The sequence below is a fragment of the Chrysochloris asiatica genome, unplaced genomic scaffold, assembly GCF_000296735.1.
Source record: "Chrysochloris asiatica unplaced genomic scaffold, ChrAsi1.0 scaffold00160, whole genome shotgun sequence".
Classification (NCBI taxonomy): Eukaryota; Metazoa; Chordata; class Mammalia; order Afrosoricida; family Chrysochloridae; genus Chrysochloris; species Chrysochloris asiatica.
Genome location: NW_006408678.1, coordinates 6,423,529 through 6,432,252, shown reverse-complemented (window position 1 = coordinate 6,432,252; position 8,724 = coordinate 6,423,529). Strand labels below are relative to the sequence as shown.

At 40.5% G+C, this 8,724-nt stretch overlaps 1 protein-coding gene across 4 annotated transcripts in view; it reads left to right on the top strand.

Annotated features, from left to right (window-relative positions):
• ANO4 (anoctamin 4) overlaps window positions 1-8,724 on the top strand; it is a 607,193-nt gene that overhangs the window by 507,408 nt on the left and 91,061 nt on the right. The window lies entirely within an intron of this gene.

The window sequence follows — 8,724 nt, the reverse complement described above, 5'->3', positions numbered from 1 at the left end:
TATCATTAATATCACATGCAAATGTAATTTTGCTAAAGATAATACAAAAACTGCTACAACCATACACTGACAGAGAACATGCAGAGGTTTAAGCCAGGTTCAGAAGAAGATGTGGACAAAGGGATATATATCATTGCTGACATCAGATGGATCTTGAATTTGGTTGAAAGCTAAGAATACCAGAAATATATTTACCTGTGCTTTATTGACTATGTAAATGCTTTTGATTGTGCAGTTCATGACAAGCTATGGAGAACATTGCAGAAAATCAGTATTCCAGGACACTTAATTGTGCTCATGAGGAGCCTGTACATATACAGGTTGGAACAGAAAAGGGAACACCAAATGGTTTAAAATTAGGAAAGGTGTGCGCCAGGGTTGTATTCTTTCACCATACTTATTCAAAGGAGCTCTGGTAGCGTAGTGGTTACAAACTGGGCTGCTAAACTCAAGGTCAGCCATTTGAAATTGCTAGCTGTACCATAGGAGAAAGATGAGGCTTTCTGCTCCTGTAAAGATTTACAGCCTTGGAAACTCTGTAAGGTGCCAGTATGAGTCGGAGCTGACGCCACAGCATAACCAGTACCACCATAATTATTCAATCTGTATGCTGAGCAAATAATCTGAGAAGCTGTATTACAAGAAGAAAAACATGGCATCAGGGTTGTAAGAAGTCTTAACAATGTGCGATATGCAGATTGCTTGTTGAAAGTGAAGAGGACTTAAAGTGCTTATTGATGAAGATCAAAGAGCACAATCTTTGGTAGGAGTTGCATCTCACTGTATAGAAAACAAAATTCCTCACCACTGGACCAATAAACAGCATCCATATAAATGGAGAAAAGATTGAAGTTATGAAAGACTTCATTTTGCTTCAATGCACTATGAACACTCATGGAAGCAGCAGTCAAGAAATCAAACGACATATTGTATTAGTCAAATCTGCTACACAAGACATCTTTAAAGTGTTGAAGAGCAAAGATCTCATTTTGAGAACTAAGATGAGCTGACCCAATCCATGTTATTTTCAATAACCTCATATGTGAAAGCTGGACAGTGAATAAGGAAGACTGTAGAAGATTTGAGTTACGGTACTGAGTAAGAGTACCGACAGTACCATGGACTACCAAGTGAACAAACAGATGTATGCTGGAAGAACTACAGCCAGAATGCACTTTGGAATCCAGGATGGCCAGACTTCGTCTCTCATACTTCAGAAATGTTATCAGGAGGGACCAATCCCTGGACTATCGTGTTTGATAAAGTAGAGAGTCAGAGAAATAAACCACTCCCCCAATGAGACAGATTGGCACAGTGGAAGCAGCAGTGGACCCAGACATAGCAATGATTGTGAGGTTGGCTCAGGACTGAGCAGTGTTTCGTTCTACTGTGCACAGGGTTGCTATGAATCAGTACTGACTCAGTGGCACCTAATAACAACAACAAAACCATCATTGTCCTCCTCAGAGATGTGCATTTATATTTTGGAGGCAGAGGGGTTATATAAATATTTGGATGAGAAGATGGATGAATATATAGGTAGGTGGAAGGAACAAAGATGGAAGAAACAAAGAAGAGGAAAGAGAAAGGAATTACAGAAAAATCTCTTTATGAAAAAGTGAATGCAATTAAAGGTCTTTTTGACAAGTGGAAGTATAAAACTTTGTTCTCTTTAAGGGTATTATTCCAGTTCTGTATTGTGTCTTTTTTCTTGCTCAATACTGTGTTTTTCCTACCTAGAGCCCTTCAAAGGAAATTTTTCCCACCTACCACATGTTTTGAACCCTTGTGAACTCCAGCCCCTCTCAGCGAGTATACATTTAACCCACGATCATCCAAACTCTGGAGAATGCCTATGGTTATGCCCAAACAGGGACAGCCAGGACCAACCAGATCCTTGCTCTCAAGAATGTGGATTGGGAAATTTGGAGAGAGACAGGCAGTTAGCAGCAAGACCTGGCACTGAAACATACACAAAAAGGAAAAGGGGAGGAGGGAAAGAGTGAGCTTGAGACTGACCAGTAAATAGAAATAGGGACTGGGGAGATCACGAACAGGCTGAAGAGATAGCAGACCACAGAAGTAACGTTAGCAAATAACTAGTGTCGAAGACATAGACTAGACTCTGCCAACTGGTAGTTGGAGAAGATGCAAGTCATTCCCCAAAAAAGAAGCAAGGACAGAGTGTAATCAAATCCTGTTATTAGTTGAACATCAAAGTAAAGACTCTCTTGTGGCTGATTTCTTTCAAGCTTCTGGACTTACACATCCTGTCTCCACATAGGCCCAGTTTTTGGTTCCCATGATATTCCTGCCTCTAAGGGTTTACTAAAAAACCTCAACTATTTCTGCTACCCTAGTGCATCTCTGTCACTTGTAAAGAAAGGAAGCTAATCACACAGATTTGGTCACAGACCTGATCCCACCGATCCAATGTGTGTATCTGGTTTTTCTAGAGTTTATATTTATTAATAATCATGATCAATAACCCATCCAATGTTTAACTTTTGCTATGGTTACAAATGAAGGGATTGTACAAAAGTATTTATTTCTTAAAGCAGGGGTTTCAAAGCTTTTTCAAGTTATGATGCATGTAGAAATTTTTATTTGTCCAGCTAACTGATGCACATAAAGGAGACTGTTAACTGCCAAGAGATAAGGCTGCCCTAAACAGCCCACTCCCAACCACCCCGGATCTAACGGAAGCTCTACCGTGAAATAATGCTTCAAATTCACCAGCCACTCCTCAAAAAGCCTACACAGGGTCACTATGAGTCAGAAGTGACTCAACACACGGTACGACAACAACAGAAAAGTTCAATCATTTAGCATTAAGAATTTATCATTAAAACACCCTTACCTAGTTCAGTATTTCACCAATTTTAGATATACTTAAATTAAAATAATGATTTCTTCACCCATAGTTGACCTCTGAGAATGTATAGAGGTAAGCTTCTATAAAGCAGAGATTGCCATTTGTCTCTCAGTACCACCATTATAAAGGAGCCTTCGTCCCTTCTTTGCAATTTAAGAATGCTGTATGCCAACGATGACAAATAGGTTTTATCTTCCCCACTAGCTGCAACTGCTTGGTGGCAGCTGCCTGAAGCTTGATATTGTGAAGCTTTTGGAGTTTCAGGGGAATGGACTAGAGATTTGACAGCCCTCATACCTTAGAGTGTACTCAGTAAGAATCTGATAGATGTTCTGTAATAACCTTCAGACACAAGGGAACACTTTCAGGCGACTCTAGGCAAGGCAAGTGTAGAAGGGTTCACCCTCTGAATTGCTTTGTCTTGGTTGACAAGTTATTGCTTAAATTGGGCTTTATTCCCAGAAATGTGCTAGTTTGAGAAAAAGAATAATTACCCAAGTGTATCTTTTAGATATTGTTGTTGTTCCATGTCAGCTCTAGCTCATGGAAACCTTTTTTTTTTTTTTTTTAATGTTGTTTTGTGAATTATGTGATAGTTTACATGGGAGAACATTAGTTTTACATTCATCCTATCGTATATCATTTAATTGCCATGGTTACAATCCCCTCCAAGCATCATCAACCAACTAAAGGGTATACCCTACAAGTCTGTACCCCCCGCACCCCTCCCCCAGGTTGTCAGCACACAGCCCTTCTCCCTCTCTAGGTCTAAAGTCCCCAGCTGCTCCATCTCTCCATGTCATTGTCTCTGCCTCCATCTCTGGTGTCACTGTTTCTCTGGGTAGGGTCCTGCTCTCTGCTCTTTTCCCTTGATGGTCCCAGGGACCTCCACTCCTAGACTGCAAAGTTAATCACCCCCCTCCTTGCTACCAAACATCTACCTTTATATTTACAACCCTCACAATCAGTCCTGATAACAATTATTCACTATTGTATCACAAGAGACCTATACGCATTTCCTTTCATCAACCCCGCCTAGACAGATTGGATACTACTCAGTGAAGATTCTACCTTCCTCCACGCCCTCTGGATCTAGGTTCCCTCTTGAAAGCTTGTAAGCCAGTCCCATGGAGACCTTTTGTGTAATAGAAGACGTTTACTGTACTCAGTCCTGCACCATCTTCATGCTATTGGTCTGTTTGAGTCCACTGTTGCTCTCCATGGTACATTCAGAATTCTTCGCCAACACCACAATTTAAAGCCATCAGTTCTTTTTCGGTTTTCTTTTCTCATTGTCCAGCTTTCATATGCTTATGAGGCATTTGAAAAGACTGTAAACTCTAATCTCAAAGTGCTGTCTTTGTAGATCGTGATAATAGGTAGAAACCTAGAGTAGCCAATAATAATAAATTATAATAGCTAACACATAATGAGGACTTATTTGTGTTGGATACTGTTTCAAGCATTTTCATCTAATGAAAATGTATTACTTCATTTAATCTTGACAGCAACCTTTGAGGAAGATCCTATTATGATAAATGAGACAAGGAAGCAGTAAACAGTGCTAAGACGTGAGTTAGGAGTCCTGGTGTGGCGCTGTTGGCGAATGCGTCAGACTGCAAAGTCGTTTGAACTGCAAGATCTGTGCTTCATGCTCACCAGCTGCTCCTTGGAAACCCTATACAGGGTTGCTATGGGTCAGAATTAACTCAACAACACTTAACAACAACAACAAAGCCATGAATTAAACTAGGCAGTTTTTCTTCTATACTCTACGGCTAGGATCAAGTACTGTTTTTACCCTGTTTACTTCTGCTTTGGAGACCTAACTTTTAAGACGAAGAACTGTTACTCATCCAGAGCCCCATTTGTACCACTTTGAGACTGTGATATTTTATAAATGTGTGTTAGCATTAATGCAACACATTATTGAATAAGATACACCATTTAAGAAACAAATGCTTTCTGTTGGGGGGAAATTGCTAGATATGAAAGTAATGAGAAGAGATATCAAACCCAAACCCACTGCTGTTGAGTCAATTCCAATTCTTAGTAACAGAGTAGAACTGCCCACAAGTTTCCAAGGCTGGGAATCTTCTTAAAAGTACACTGCTACATCTTTGTCCCATGGAGCGACTGGTGGGTTCAAACCACTAACCTTCCGTTTAGCAATCAAGCTCTTAACCATACACCATCAGGGCTCCATAGAACAGATGTAAGACCTCCAAGTGGTTTGTGTGTTTGTTTTGTTGTCTTTTTGCTAGGGAGCCAACAAAGCTCCATTGGAACCAGATTTTTGTGTTGGGTTAGAAATCTTGACAGAACTCCATTGCCTTTGTTCATGTTCACATGTGTGCGATACCAGTTCCACCAAGGGCTTTGGACTTGAACTGCAGTGTCTGTTTTCCTCAGTGCTCATTTTTGTTCAGAGAGATTCAAGAGACAGAGCAATTAAGGACTAAATTAGCTTCTCTCCCTAGGGGGAAAAATGAGTCACTAGGGAGCTAGACAGTTGGCAGAGCCCTCTATCAAGAGGCAGATTACTTCCTGCTGTTCTTCATTTGTTTTTTGTCCCTCCCCTTGCCCCTTTGTTTTCATGTTCATTGTTACTGAGAATTATGTTAACCCCAGTCAACACACAATGCAAGGTCCTCAGAGTGCTCCAGTCAGTCAAAATTACAAGATTCTAGTTATTTTTTAATACAAATTGAAAGATTCTACATATGGGGCTGTGAGTAATGGGTAAATGAAGTATGTCTCCATTTTTTAAATAAACATTTATATTATGTGATCCTTTATTTCTAGGTATTTGTGCTAATTTTATTTTTTGTAATATTTACAGATATGATTATAAGAAAGGTTTACTGTTGATGTTGTATGCTAGTGAGTCAGTCCTGACTTCTTGTGTTGTTAGATGCCATCATGACAGTTCCGACTCATAGAGACCCTACACACAATGGAACAAAAGACTACCCGGCCATACCCCATCCTCACATCATTGTTACACTTGTGCCCATTGCTGCTACCAGTATGCCAGTACCTCTCACTGGGGGCATTCCTCTTTTTCATTGACCCTCCATTTTACCAAGGATGATGTCCTTCTCCCAGGACTAGTCCTTCCTGATCATATATCTGAAGTATGAGAGGCAGTCTCACCATACTGGCTTCTCAAGAGCATACTGGCTTACTTCTTCCAACAAAGATTTTCTTGTTCTTCTGGTAGCACCTTGTACTTTTAATATTCTTTTTCAACATCATAATTCAAATGCATCAATATGTCTATGGTCTTCTTTATTCATTGTCCAACTTTCACATGCATATATGTCTACTGAAAATACCATAGTTTGGGTTGGGGGTACCTTAGTGTTTAGACTGATGTCTTTGCTCTTGAACACTTTAAACAAGTCTTGTGCAGCAGATTGGCCTAATACATACATCATTTGATTCTTGACTGCTGCTTCCATGAGTGTTGATTATGGAACCTAGCAAAATGATGTCTTTGACAACATCAGTCATTTCTCCATTTATCATGATGTCGTCTGTAGGGCCTGAGGTGAGGATTTTGTTTTCTTTACATTGAGGGGCAATCCATTCTGAAAGTTGTGGTCTTTGATTTTCATCAATAAGTACTTAAAGTCCTCTTCACTTTCAACAAGCAAGGTTGTATCATCTATGTATCACAGGTTGTTAATGAGTTTTCCTCTAATCCTGATGCCATGTTCTTCTTCATATAGTCCATCTTTTCAGATTATTTGCTCAGCATACAGATTGAGTAAGTATGGTGAAAGAATATAACCCTAGCATACACCTTTACTGGTTTTAAACCATTTGGTGTCTTCTTGTCCCCAGTTCAAATGACTGCTCTGGGTCAATATATAGGTTCCTCATGAGCACAATTGTGGTGCTGTGGGTTAGTACAGTGGAATGCAAGGTTGGTTTGAATTGAAAGGTCAGTGGTTCAAGCTTATCTGCTGCTCCTTGGAGACTCTACACAGGGTTGTGATGAGTTGGAACAGACTCGATGGCACTTAACAATAACAACAACAACATGAGTACAATTAAGTATTCTGGAAGACCCATTGTCCGCAATGTTTCCAAAGTTTGTCACGATCCACACAGTCAAACGCCTTTGCATAGTCAATAAAGCATAGGTTAACATCTTTCTGGTATTCTCTACTTTCAGCCAAGATTCATCTGATGTCACTCATTCCACATTCTCATCTGAAACTGGCTTGAACCTCTGACAGTTCCTTGTCAGTGTAGTGTTGCAGTCGCTTTTGAATTATTTAGCAAAATTCTACTTGCATGTGATGTTAATGATAGTATCTAATAATTTCTGCATTCTGTTGGGTCACTTCTCTTCCAATCAGTTGGCCGGTTGGTTGTTTTCCAATTTCTTAGCATAGATGAGTGAGTGCCTCCAGAGTTGCATCAGTTTGTTGAAAGATTTCAATTTGTATTCCATCAATTCCTGAAGCCTTGTTCTTTGCCAACACCTTCATTGAACCTTGGACTTCTTCTTTCAGTACTCGGTTTTTTTTGCTTCAGCTGTTGTTTATTGACATACAAGTAGGCTTTATAGCAACAGGCCTGGAGGTGGCTGCAGTAGTGGGCAGAATGGAAGGTGGACGGTGGAGTGATGCGGGAAACAAAGGTGCCCAAATGCACAAACAGCATGGTGGAAGGAGGGAGACTGAGGGGCTGGGGAAACAAGTAAGGGTCAGAGCCAGAGTGGGCTTCTGCTAGAATCACTGTCCCCATGCCCTAAAGCCCCTGCTCTTGCTGTGTCCTGACCCCAAGCCATGGCGGAGCATTCTTTAGGTATCCATTTTCTACAGGAACAAAATGACGTACACAAAAGAAGAGGGCACTTATTGACCTCTTACATTAAATAAGCTCAGGGCCTGCAGCCCTGCACCCCTCATTCTTCCCTTGCATGGGGGGAGCCACAAGATGGGCAGCCAGGTTCTGAGCTATCCCAACCTGAGCAGGGTCTTAAAACAGCCACAAGAACCTCAACAGAGATTCTTAGCTTTCCATTGCATTATCCTACAGCACCGTACTGGGACTCGTTGTAGTCTTCCTTGTAGACATATGGATATTATCCTATCACAGACAACATTAAACTTCAAGACAGCTCTTGAAATGTTCTTTTTGATGAAGACTATGACACCATTTCTCTTTATTTTGTCATTCCCGACATAGTAAACTGTATGATTATCAGATTCAAAATGGCCAATACCAGTTCATTTCAGCTCACTAATGTCTAGGATATCAATGTTTACGTATTCCATTTAATTTTTTGCAACGTCCATGGTTGCTCTTGTTGTTGATAGGTGTCATCAAGTTAACACTGACTCATAGCAACCCTATGCACAATAGAACAAAAACACTGTCTGGTCCTGGGCCAACCTCACAATCATTGCTACATTTGAGCCCATTGATGATGCCACTGTGCCAATTTATCTTATTGGAGGTCTTCTTTTTTTCTGACTCTCCACTTTACCAAACATTAGATCCTTCTCCAGTGACTAGTCCCTCCTGACAATATATCCAAAGTATGAGAGACGAAGTCTGGCCATCCTGGCTTCCAGGGAGCACTCTGGCTGTACTTCTTCCAACAAACATATGTTTGTTCTTTTGGCAATCCATGCTACTTTCAGTATTCTCCTCCAACACCATAACTCAAATGCTTGTTTGTTCTACAGCCATTTGTATTCACTGTCCAATTTTCACATACATATGAGGTTATTGAAAATACCACAGCTTGGGTCAGGCTCACCTTACTGATATCATTGCTCTTCAACACTTTAAAGAGGTCTTGTGCAGCAGATTTGCCTAACGCAATA